At 48.2% G+C, this 12,000-nt stretch overlaps 1 protein-coding gene across 1 annotated transcript in view; it reads left to right on the forward strand.

The window, feature by feature from the left end:
- The first annotated feature begins 11,236 nt into the window (after positions 1-11,236).
- The window catches only part of SLC6A3 (solute carrier family 6 member 3), a 41,424-nt gene continuing 40,660 nt past the window's right edge, over positions 11,237-12,000 (forward strand). The window contains exon 1 of the mRNA XM_019799247.2: positions 11,237-11,307. The gene's annotated coding sequence lies outside the window, so the exon portion shown is untranslated. The remainder of the gene's footprint in view (positions 11,308-12,000) is intronic.

The following is a 12,000-nucleotide window of genomic DNA, read 5'->3' on the forward strand; positions in this document are numbered from 1 at the left end:
AANAAAAGACTTGACAAAACAATGGCCAGAACGTTTCCAAATCTGTACTCAGACATCCAAGAAACTCAATAAGCCATAAGGAAAATGACGGTAAGAAAAATACAGCAAGGCACATTAAAACAAACAAACAAAAAAACAAACCTCTCTTACAAGCAGCCAGAGAAGAGGAAACACTATCCTGGAACAAAGTCGAGAACTGTGCATGTGGAAACTGGCCATGTGCAAGGGTCGGGAGGATGTGAAAATAGACTATGGTTAAGTGTATATTGTAAACCCCCAAAGAACACAAAAGCATACAACTAAGAAGCCAATAAAAGAAATAAAATAGGGGCGCCTGGGTGGCACAGCGGTTAAGCGTCTGCCTTCTGCTCAGGGCGTGATCCTGGTGTTATGAGATCGAGCCCCACATCAGGCTCTTCTGCTATGAGCCTGCTTCTTCCTCTCCCACTCCCCCTGCTTGTGTTCCCTCTCTCGCTGGCCGTCTCTATCTCTGTCAAATAAAATAAAATCTTTAAAAAAAAAAAAAGAAATAAAATAGGATATTTTTTAAATAATAATTTATCCAAACTCGGCAAGAAACTAAGAAAAAGGAATGAAGGACAGACAACACAGATAGAACGAATAGCACATGGAAAATTTCAATCCAACCATACCAGTAATTGCATCAAATAGAGACTTAAAAACTGCCAAATCAGTTGCGGAACAATTCTTTTTAGAAAACGAACTGTGTGCTGTCTGAATGCGTACCGAAACGTTTTTAAAACGGGCTACCGTGCAAACCTAACCATAAGGAGGTCGACATGGTGAGACTGATGTCCACCAACCACCAAGTGGACACGGAGACGAGGGGACTCCCCGCACGACCACCAAGGGCTCCGTTCAGTGGGAAGACACGAGTCCTATAGGTGTATGTACCTAATGACACACCTTAAAATAGGGTTAGCAAGCACTGACAGAATTAAAAAGAGAAATAAATCAGCAAATATAGGTGGAGAGTTTAAGACCGTCCTCTCGGTAATCAATAGAACCAGCAGGGGAAGAAACATAATTATGTAGAAAATTTGAGCAACCCCATTTACCAAATTGACTTAATTGCTCTTTCAAGGGCACACAAAGCAGTTGACAAAACAGATTACGCCCTCGGTGAGAGAGTACATCTCAGTAAACTGTTTGAATCACACAGAGTAAGTGCCCTCATCCAAATGAAGCTACCCCACGCGGACTCCGCCCCGTTGCAGAGCAGGACGGAGCTCTGCAGACCACGGACTGCAGCCCGGGCCAGCGCCCACCGAGGAGCAGAGCGGGAGCTCCTCCCTGACAAGCAGGGCCCATCTCTGCAGTGTAATACTGTCGAGAGCTGGTTAGGTTCTGATTAACGCTTTTAAACTTAATGGAAGTTAATGAGTCCACAATTTTGCTTCTAGTCAGGATGGAGAAACCGAGACTGGATTTACCCTCCCTCCTGGAACAGGCCATCAGGTAGGAAACACAGGGGGTTTGCCTCAGCAATGAGGAATATTAGCCCTGGACAAAACACCACTGTGTTTTGCTTAAAAGCAAGACCTGGAAGAATGACCAGATGGTTGACAAGTTACTTACCTATAGCCCCAAACAAAATTCCAAAATTTCTCAGGAATGCAAAATTATCCAGCACCCAACATGGTAAAATTCACAATGCCTGACATCCAATCAGAAATCACCAGCATACAAGAAAGCAGAAAGATCTCTAACCAGCAGAGCCAGCCCTAGCAGTGACTGAGGTGAGGTCATCCGTAGACCTGGCACTGACAGCTTGTTTCACGACTCAACTGTACCACCTGCTCAGAAACTGTGGAACCACGTGCAATGCGTTCAGTAGAGAAATGAAAAATAACTTTTAAAAGACGCAAATCTGGGGGCACCCGGGTGGCTCAGTCGGTTAAGTGTCTGCCTTCGGTTCAGGTCATGATCCCGGGGTCCTGGGATGGAGCCCCACATTGGGCTCCCTGCTTAATGGGGAGTCTGCTTCTCCCTCTCCATCTGCCCCCCCACTCGTTCTCTCTCTCTTGCAAAAATAAATAAATAAAATTTTAAAAAGACATGAATCTGAATTCTAGAGATGAAAACTATAGTGTTTGAGATGGAAATGCATGGGTTGGGATTAAGGGTGGATTTGACATGGCAGAAGACATGGCAAGTGATCTTGAAGATAAAGCCATGCAATCTATTCAAAATGAAATAGAGAAAAAAGGAAAAATTGAACTTTGCATCAGTGAGCAGTGGGACCTCAAGTTGCCTGATGCGGTCCCCAAAGGAAAAGGGCAAAGAAAAAATATTCAAAGAAATAACTTCCTAAATTTGATACAAACCATAAACCCATGGATCCAATGTGCTCAATGAGCTCTAAGCACAGGAACCATGGTGGAAACTATACCAGGGACATCATAATCAAATGCTAAAAATGAATGATAAAGAGAAAGTCAGCAGCTGAAGGGAAAAAAAGACACATTTCATACAAAGGAGCAAGGATATACAGAATAGCAGATATCTTGTTAGAAACAACACACTCCGTTAAAAGTGGGGCGACATCTTTAAAATAGGAAAGAAACAGAAGACTGCGAACCCAGAATTCTTTACTTAGCAAAAATATCCTTCAAAACAGGAATAAAGATGTTTTTAGATTTAGAAAAGCTGAAAGAGTTCATCACTGGCAGACCTTAACTACAAGAAATATTAAAATAAGTACTTAAAGCAGAAGGAAAATGGCATCATTTTGAAACCTGATCTATACAGAGAATGAGGACCAGAAATGGGAAATACACTTATGTTCCTATTATTTAAATCTTTTTAAAAGATGATTGACTGTCTAAAGCAAAGTTGATTTCATATTCTTGGGTTCACAGCATGCAGAGGCAAAAACGTTGAAAACAACATCACAACGGATGGAGGGTAAACAGAAGTCCTCACAGGATATGTCCAGTGGCATCAAGTCACTGAGGGCAGACTGGGTCAGGAGCAAGACACATACCACAACCACTGAAGTAACAGAACAAAGAGATGTGGCTCAGGATCCAACCAAAGAGGGAAACTGAATTTTACAAAATGACTCAATCCAAAAGGTGGCAGAAAAAGTGGAAGTAGGGAAGAGAGAACCCATTGGAAAAATAGAAAACAAATAACAGATGGTAGATTTAAACCCAACCATATCAACATTCACATTAAATGTAAATGATCTAAACACCCCCTCCACCCTGATAACAGCAGAAACCACCAGTCTGGGTATAAAAGCAAGACCTAACATACGATGCCTATGAGAAACACCCTTGAAATGATGGGTTAAAGGGGAAACGATGGATGCCAACTCTACCTGAAAAAAAGGTGGAGTGCAGTGGTGGTTCTAACATCAAAGTCAATTTCAGAGCAAAAGCTATTAGTTTTCAGCTCCCCAGGAAGATGGAACGGTCCTCCGTGTGAGTGCGCCTAACACAGAGTTTCACGATCAATGCAGTGAAGACACGTGGAGCCGCAGGAGAAATGGGCCGGTCCACGCAATCACACCTGGGGAGCTCGGCACCTATCTCCCAACCATGACTGGACAAGGGCACCAAAGTTTGTAAGGATACAGACAACCTGAAAACAGTACAACCAACTGGATCTATTTGATGTTGACGCATCACCCAGTGATAGCAGAATACACATTCCTTTCAAATGCATGTGAAACACCCACGAAGATCAACTGTGTTCTAGAATATAAAATGAGCCCCTATAAACTTAAAAGGATTCCGGTGTGTTCTCCAATGAAGAAAGCAAGTAAATTAAGTACTGATACAAGAAATATACCCAGAAAAGAATAAAATATATAAAGAAAATCCTCAAACATTTGGAAACTAATTGATATTATATATAAATAATGGTTCAAAAAGGAAATCTAAAGGGAAATTAGGAAATATTTTGAACTGAATGTGAACAAAAACATATCAAACTTTAGGAAATTCCCCTAAAGCAGACCTTAGCCAGGAATTCATAGCACTGATGCCGTAATGTGAAAAGAAGAAAGGTCACAAATCAATGACGGCCTCCACCGAAAGCAAGCACAACAGGCTCTTCATAGAAATTGGAAAGTTGGTTCTAAAATTCATATAAAAATGCAAAGGACCGGGAATAGTCAAAACAACTTTGAAAAACAACAAAGTTATATGACTTACATTACCCGACTTAAAAACACATTACAGAACAATAGTAATCAAGATAGTGTTGTACTAGTCAGCTCAGCTGCTGTGACAAAAGTACCATAGATGGCGTGGGTCAAACCACAGCAAACTTTCTCACAACTCTGAAGACTGGAACGTCCAAGACCAAGGTGTCATGCAACTCAGTCCCTGATGAGAGCTCTCTTCCTGGCTTGCAGAGGGCTGCTATCTGGCCAGGTCTTGACGTGGCAGGTGGGGAGAGAGATAGTCCCCTTCCTATGAGGCCACAGTCCTGTTGGCCACCCTGATGACCTCATTTAGCTTTGCATCCTAAAGACCCCATCTCCAATACAGTCACCCTGTGTTTAGGGCATTTTGGGAGGGGACAGAATTCATCCATAGCAAGAGAGGAACCGACGTCAAAATAGAGGAATAGATCAAGGAAACAGCCCAGAACTACACCCACACATATAGGCCAACTGATTTTTCAACAAAGGTGCAAAAGCAAGTTAGTGGAGAAAAGATGTCTTACAGCTGGATGTCCACCTGACAATGATGAACTTTGATCATATCTCAGGCCATGTTAATTTAAAATGGGTCATATATATAAATGTACAACCCAAAATTTTAAACATTTTAAAAGAAAACTTGGTAGAAAATTGTTGTGATCTAGGGTTAGGTAAAGATTTCTCAAATACAGCACTAAAGAGCAAGATCGGAAAAGAAAAAAATGATGACTTAGGGTTTATCAAAACTAATGACTTGTTCTTTGGAAGACTACAAAGAGAATGAAGACAGAATCCAAGGTGGGGAAAGTATGTGCAAAGTACCTATCTGATAAAGGACTCAAATATGAAGCATGTAAAGAACTCTCAAAACTCCAGAATAATGTAACAATCCAATGTGCAAAATATGTGAACAGACACAGACAAGAACCTTGGTGGCAGCCACACCCGGGGAGATTGCTAAAACGCCTCCATCACTAGAGAAATGACATATGATTACATACCTATTAGAATGGCTAAAATTAAGAAGACTAAGTGTTGCCAGGATGTGGAGCAACTGAAACTCTTATAAAACTGTTCACAGAAGCGTGAGATGCTAGGACCACTTTGCAAAACAGTCTGGCAGTTTTTAAAAATAGTTAAACACAATCTACCAGATGACTCGGCCATTCCACAACTAAGTACTCACCTGAGAGAAATGAAAGCATATGTCCACACAAAGACTTGTACACAAATGTTCATAGTAGTTTTATCTGGAATAGCGAAATGTCCATTAACAGGTGAAGGATAAATGGACAATGTCCTTGTTCTAAGTATACAGTGATATGACTATATACTTACTACTCAGCCATAAAAGGAATTAACTGTTGATTCACACCATGACACAGAGTCATCTCAAATATGCTGGGTGGAAGAGAACAGATTCAAAAAACAGCACCTACTCTATGGTTCCATGTATGTAAGATTCAGGGGAAAAAAGTTAATCTATAGCTAGTACATCAGTGGTTGCCAAGGCTTGGGGTCGGGGTAAAGATGGATCACTAATGGGCAGGAGACAGTTTCAGAAGAATGGATACATCCATCATCCTGATGGTACTCATGTTTCCACACCCACACAAATAACTTATCAAACTCTACACTTGAAATATGTTTGTTGTATGTCACTTACAGCTCAACAAAGCTGTTTTTAAAAAGAGGACACATTGGGGCACCTGGGTGGCTCAGTCAGTTAAGCATCCAACTCTTGATTTCAGCTCAGGTCATGATCTCAAGATTGTGAGATCAAGGCCCCCATTGGGCTCTGTGCTGGTCATGGAGCCTGCTTAAGATTCTCTCTCCCTCTCCTTCTGCCCCTCCCACTCATGCATGCATGCTCTCTCGATCTCTCTCTCTCTCTCAAAAAATAAAAATAAATTTTAAAAAAGCAAGTTAGGGGGCACCTGGGTGGCACAGCGGTTAAGCGTCTGCCTTCAGCTCAGGGCGTGATCCGGCGTTATGGGATCGAGCCCCACATCAGGCTCCTCTGCTGTGAGCCTGCTTCTTCCTCTCCCACTCCCCCTGCTTGTGTTCCCTCTCTCACTGGCTGTCTCTATCTCTGTCAAATAAATAAATAAAATCTTAAAAAAAATTTTTTTAAAAAGCAAGTTAGAATTCTGGTTAAGATTGAGTTGAAGTTGTATATCAATTTGAGAAGAAATAACATCTTAATAGTGAGCCTTTCAACCATGAACATGGTATACCTCTCCACTGATTTAGGCCTTTGCAGTTTCTCACAACGTGTTCCAGTTTTCCACACGCACATCTAGCACATATTTTATACCTAAGCATTTTGTTTTAGGTGGTATTGTAAATAAAATTATTTTAAATTATATTTTACAGTTGATAGCTGCTGGTATATAGAAATATAATTGACTTTTGTTATATCCTATGACCTTGCTAAAGTCATTTATTAATTCTAGTAGTTGTTTTGAGGATTCCTTAAGATTTTCTGCATAATTATTCAGTCTGCCAACTAAGATTTTGTCACCAATTTCTTAATTTTCTTTGAGGTCTCTTACTACACAGCCAAACCAGTAGCCAATGCCTGCGAGTCAATTGAGACATCTCTCTCTCCCCCTTGGCAGAAAAACAGCCTGATGCCCTGCTTGATTATCTGCCCACTGAGAACATTTCCCCTCCTTGTGCCTTCTGAGTGCCCCTGTAATGCTGCAGCCTGCTCCCTCCCGGTGGGGTCAATATACAGTGTAAAACATATGGGATCTATACACTTCCTCAGGCAGCCATGAAGCTAGAGGTAGGGGTGAAGGGGTGCTAATTGTGCAACAAGAGTGGACCCTTGTTCATGCAGCTTAGTGCGCCTTCAGCACCTGCTCAAGCATGATATTGTACAGATCGCTTCCATTTCAGGATAGCAAGTTGCTGTCAGTACCAAACTTTACAGGTTCGTGGCTTAGCTAACAACGGGCTGCTCAGGTTACGTGGTTAACCTGGAGTTCCATGACTTTCTACTATGGCTCAGGAGCACACTTATTCAAAAGGAGATTAAGAATTTTCAGAAGAACATTTGGCTATTCTCCAAAACTCGAAGTCTCTGCACTCTGGGTCACCTGCAAAGACACCTGGAGGCTAAACACAGCATCCCTATCTTCCAGAGAATTTTCACAGCCCATCGATTGTGCTAGATCCACATTTCTCAGGCTAGGGGCCCTGAGCCGGCAGCATTAGCACCAGCTGGGAACTCCTCAGAAATGACAGTTCTCGGGTTCCACCTTAGACCTAGTGAATCTGAATCTCTGGGGGTGAGGCCCGGAGCCCTGTGTTTAATGCACAATAACGTTTATTTAGGTGATTTTGATTTAGATGCATGCTAAAGTTTAAGAATAATCCAGGGGCGCCTGGGTGGCACAGCGGTTAAGCGTCTGCCTTCGGCTCAGGGCGTGATCCCAGCGTTATGGGATCGAGCCCCGCATCAGGCCTCCTCTGCTATGAGCCTGCTTCTTCCTCTCCCACTCCCCCTGCTTGTTCCTTCTCTCGCTGGCTGTCTCTATCTCTGTCAAATAAATAAATAAAATCTTTAAAAAAAAAAAAAAAAGAATAATCCAGACTGTTGCAGAACCTTTCTTACTCTGGGTACAAATTGAATACTTTATGGATAACTCAGTAAATGGGTCATAGAAGCATTCCCAATTAGAAGCCCCAAAACCCAAGAACCAGTTCGCTAGGTATGGTGATGCTGCCTTAGGAGTAAGATAGCCAGATGCAGCAAGCTATCTTTCACTTTGGATGTGTATCTTGACCAGTCCCACATCTCTATGGACCCATAGAAACTTCACCGAGATGGCGAGCTTTGGAATGCACATACCGGGTTGATTCAGCATGACATCAGTGCCCTAGTAGGCCCACATTGTGTGCTGTGGGGTGGCAGACAATAAACATCTCTGGGCTAGATGGGAGAGAGAGTGACATAGCGCTGAGATAAGACAGGGGGGTTGCTGCTGTCCCTGCCATGTGAAGGGAAACTGGTCTTATGATCTTTCCCAATAATCATTGGGGTGGGGAGGCAGTCACAGCACCAGTAGCTGCAAAGACCAGGATTTGAGTTGAGTTAGTCCAGTTAAGAGATAAGCAGCTGAAGTTGGAGCTGAGCCTTGACCAGCAAAGCAGGTCAGACAAAGCAGGTGGTTCTGAAAAGCTCTCCAGGAGGCTGCTAAGAATTTCACATCTCCCATCAGAGCTGACAACATGCCTCTGGGAATGGTGGAATAATGGTTTCCACTTCTCTTCCAACTACCTAATCAGGTAGGACTGTCTCCCACTTGCACCTGTGTGGGGCAGGGAGTCTAGGAGAGAGACTTCCTAGTTTCTCCTTGGGGGTGCAGAGGAGATCTGAGCAGCAGGTGGTGGTGAGGCCGAGATGACAAAAGATAATGCAGCACACATGGGACCCTAGAAACCAGGGTGCCAGGCAGGAAAGCGTTTGCAAGAGTTCGCAGAGTCATGGTCATGGGAAATGCCAGGACAAAGGCCAGGCCGCGCGAGACCGGAAGGCCGGCTGTCCCTATGGCAGCAGAGGCACGAGACTCTAAATCACCACTACCTCCCGTGTTTCAACAAATCTAAAGGAGATTTATACATTTGTTGGACAGTTTGGAGTTGAATTAATGATAGGAACACGGAAAATTAACCAATGAATCATTAATTCAAGGGACAACAAAAAAATTCCAAGAAAGGAAATGAAACCCTAGAACAAACACTACAGCTCAGTTTGGGTAACACAAACACCTCAGTCTGGAACTATTCCACGCACCGAATGTGCTCCTCCAAAATGCCTGTGCAGAGCCCCAAACCCGAGTGGAGTGTATCAGAAAGTGGGGCTTGGGGAGGCGACTGGGTTTAGAGGAAGTCATGTGGGTGGGGCCCCCATGATAGGATCAGTGCCCTTAAAAGGCAAGACCTGCAAGGGTGCTTTCTCTCTCTCTCTACCCCTAATTCTCTCCCCTCCCCCACCACGCAAAGACAAGCCAGGAGAGGCTCACCAGACCCAGACCCTGGCAGCACCCAGATCTCAGACTTCCAGCCTCCAGAACTGAGAGAAATAGATGTGTGTGTTTTTAATATACAGATCTGAACTCATCAGTTCTACCTTGGGCTCCCTTATTCAAAAAAAAAATCTCTCTTAGGTTGCCATTTATGTCCTTGGCTTTGTGGATTAAAGCTCTAACATCGGATTACCCCTTTCTCTTAGCCCCGGAGGCGTTCCGCCCACGTGGAGAGACACAGCCCCCCAGTGACGGCCATTGCTGTACAAGGTGGCAGGGCACCATCTTCCAGAATCCCTGTCGCTTCCCTCAGCTCTAGGAACTGAATTGTGTCTCCCCTAAAATCCAGAGTTGAAATCCTGCCCCTCAGTGCAATGGTTCCAGAGCTGGGCCTTTGGGAGGTGATTAGGTCATGCGAGTGGAGACCTCGGGATTGGGATTGGAGGCCCCAGGAGCCCCTCCCACTTGCACCAGGTGAGGACAGGGACCAGAACTCTGTGACCAGGAAGGAGTCCTCACCAGCTTGTCAATCCCCCGAGTGCCGTGACCCTGAATTTTCAGCCTCCAGAACTGTGCAAACAACTCTGTTTATAAGCCTCCCATTCTTTCGTATTATTATTACTGCAGCAAAAGCAGACTGAGACACTGAGTCGAGGGTTCTCTGTGCTTGGTTCGAATTCAGCCTGGAGGAGCAGTTCCTGGAACTCTCCCCCGGGGCAGGGGTTCTGTCATGGGCAGCTGCCGGGGCGGCGGGAGGCTGTGTGGAAGGTAGTGAGGCTGGAGTGAGTGGGGGAAGGGCGCTGAGGAGTAAAAGGGCACTCTGAGGGCCCCTGACAAAGGGACACTGCTGAGCAAGCTCCGGTGGTCCCGACAGGCTGGAGGGCGGGGGCCTGGTGTTGTGCTCGCCCCACCACAGCAAGTGCACAGTGGGAAGATCAAAGGACGTGCAGCAGGAAGGTTCATGCCCAGAGACCAGCTGCCCCGAGGGCAAAGCCAGTGCGAGGTCACTCACCTTGACACCATTCTGCACACCTGGGGATCCTGGGCCTTGGCTGGTGGCCTGTGGACTCCCTGAATGTAAAATCTTGCGGGGGGCATTTTGGTAAAGATTCCAGTCTGTTCGTTCCTGGAGTGGGTATCGACCGCCGTGGCTTTCCAGGCTGTCCAAGAAATCCTTTAACTCTGCACATCATTCCCACCCGACGGTTCCAATCGTAGCTCTCGAGCGGCGGGAAAAGCGCAGCGACACCGCCGGAACACCGCGTCCAGCGAGGGGACCGCGCACGGCGCCACAGAAGGACCCGGGCGACCATCAGGTGCCTGGGGGCCTAGCGGCCCCAAGGAGCCCTGGGCGAGGTTCGGAGCCCTCCAGGTAGAGCAGGGACAGGGGTCGCCCCAACGGGGCCGAGTTTGAGTTGAGGTTCGCCACCGGCCGCCCGTGCTCCGCGCTAGACTCGGCTGGGAGAAGCCCCCGGGGCGCCCGACGAGGGAGACTGGGGAGAAGGGTCCGCGCGGCAGCCGGACTGGGGGGGTGGGGAGGGTCGGAAGGCCCCGCTCAGCCCGCGCGCCCCAGCGCCGTACCCAGCGTGCCCGCCACCCCGCTCCCTCTCCCGCCAGCTGCTCCCGCGGGGCATCTCTGTGGCCCAGCGCCGAGTGCTCCCGGGCGCCCCAAAAGAGACGCCGCGGAGGAGCGGGCAGCCACGGGGCGCGGGCGAAAGTAGCAGGGACGCCAAGGCTGGTGCCGCCGGGAAACCGCCGTCTCGGTTCTGCGACGCCCGGGCCCCGGAGGTGTCCCCGAACCCACGCGTCCGAGGCCCTGGGATGCGCGAGACCCCAGGCGGGTGAAGAGTTGCGCCCGCTGCGCACCGCTGGCCACCGCCTCCGCCAGGCTGTCGGGTCCCCGGGGCGGGGGCGGGGGCGGAGGGCGGAGCCAGGGCGGGCGGGCGCCCCCGACGGCGGGGGGCGGGGCGGGCCCGCGACTCATAAGAGCCGGGAGGCCGCGACCGCCCAGCGCAGCGGGAAGGGAGCCAGCCGGAGGTCTTGCCGGCCCCCCGCAGCGGGACCCCAGCGCAGAGACGAGGCCGGGGCGGGCAGGTAAGCCAGAGCGCGGTGAGCTGCTCCCGCGCATCCTCGGGGTGCGCCACTGCCTCTGCGGACCCCGAAGTCTGGCGCCGAGCTGGGGCGGGCACCGTGGGGGCCACCGCGTCTCCAAAAGTCGCTGAAAGGGGCAGCGCGCCCCGACAATGCCATTCACGGTCTTAAGGAGGTCGGTGGCCTAGAGGTGTGTGCACGAGAAGGGGGTGCGGGACTGATCGCGCCCCAGTGACCCCTGGCCCGGCCCTGCGGGCGGAGCGCCCGGTCCCGCGGCCGCCGGCTCTCTGGGAGACGCGGGAAGGGGCAGTCGTCGCTGGAGTCCCCATGGCGCCCTTCCCGGGGTCGGGCGGGCCTTCGTGGCTGCTTCCTCCCCGCTGAGCCAGGTGCTGCACAGGCAGAGGGGACCCATCGGGGTGATTTTCTCAGCCGGCGCTCCGCCTTGCTGGGGTTCGTCTGCTTGCTAAGATGGGGTGGGGTCGTGGAGCTGCTGGTCTGTGTGCCCAGGGTGATTGCAGGGAAAGGCCAGAGAGAACAAGTTTATCAGCCAGCTGTTTCTCGTTCTGGGCACAGAATGAAGCTTTCTGAGAGGCCATGGTTTGCTTTCTGTACCCAAACCCGGCATCTGAAGCTGTGGCTTCAGGAGTCGGCTTGGCTCACCCTAAATGCTGAGTGTGCATGCCCTCTCTCTGCACC

The sequence above is a fragment of the Ailuropoda melanoleuca genome, chromosome 3, assembly GCF_002007445.2.
Source record: "Ailuropoda melanoleuca isolate Jingjing chromosome 3, ASM200744v2, whole genome shotgun sequence".
Taxonomy (NCBI): Eukaryota; Metazoa; Chordata; class Mammalia; order Carnivora; family Ursidae; genus Ailuropoda; species Ailuropoda melanoleuca.